Raw genomic sequence first — 1,006 nt, forward strand, 5'->3', positions numbered from 1 at the left:
ATTTTTTTAAGTTCTAGATAGATTCTTGTTATCAGCCCTTTATCGGATGTGTAGAGAGCAAATATTTTCTCCCATTCTGTAGGCTGTCTATTCACTCTAATTAATGATAGTTTCCTTGGCTGTGCAAAAGCTTTTTAATTTGAGCAGATCCCATTTATTTATTTTTGTTGCTACGGTGATTGCTTTGGGGTGTTCTTCAAAAATTTTTTGCCCAGGCCGATGTCTGAAAGGGTCTTCCCAACATCTTCTTCTAGAATTCTTAAGGTTTCATGCCTTAGGTTTAAGTCGTTATCCATCTTGAATTGATTTTTGTAAGAGGTGAGAGGTGGGATCCAGTTTGAATCTTCTGCATGTAGCTATCCAGTTTTCCCAACACCATTTATTGAAAAGAGATTCTTTTCCCCAGTATATATTTTTGTCTGCTTTGTCAAAGATTAGATTACCATATGCAGATGGTTTCATCTCTGGATTCTCAATCCTGTTCCAAAGGTCTATGTCTCTGTTCTTGTGCCAGTACCATGCTGTTCTAGTTATCATAACTTTGTAGTACAGCTTGAAGTCTGGTAGACTGATACCTCCATGCAATTTGCCTCATAAATAAAAGCAAGAACAAAGACCATATGTTTCTCTCTATCGATACAGAAAAAGCATTTGACAAAGTCCAACACACCTTTATGATAAAAACTCTCAACAAATAGGAATAGAAGGCTCATTCCTTAAAATTACCAAGGCCATTTATGACAAACCCACAGTCAGTATCATACTGAGTGGGGAAAAATTGAAACCATTCCCACTTAGAACTGGAACCAGACCAGGTTGCCCACTATCTCCACTTCTAGTCAACATAGTGCTCGAAATCCTTGCTACAGCAATTAGACGAGAGAGGGGTATTAAGAGCATCCAAATAGGCCGGGCACAGTGGCTCACGCCTGTAATCCTAGCACTCTGGGAGGCTGAGGCGGGTGGATCGCTCAAGGTCAGGAGTTTGAGACCAGCCTGAGCAAGA

The 1,006-nt window shown here is 40.1% G+C and overlaps 1 protein-coding gene across 1 annotated transcript in view; it reads left to right on the top strand.

Moving 5' to 3' along the window:
• Window positions 1-1,006, top strand: part of NIPBL (Nipped-B homolog (Drosophila)) — a 269,747-nt gene that overhangs the window by 210,853 nt on the left and 57,888 nt on the right. The gene's annotated exons all lie outside the window — the stretch shown is intronic.

Source organism: Propithecus coquereli, unplaced genomic scaffold (assembly GCF_000956105.1).
Source record: "Propithecus coquereli isolate 6110/MARCELLA unplaced genomic scaffold, Pcoq_1.0 Scaffold110, whole genome shotgun sequence".
NCBI lineage: Eukaryota > Metazoa > Chordata > Mammalia > Primates > Indriidae > Propithecus > Propithecus coquereli.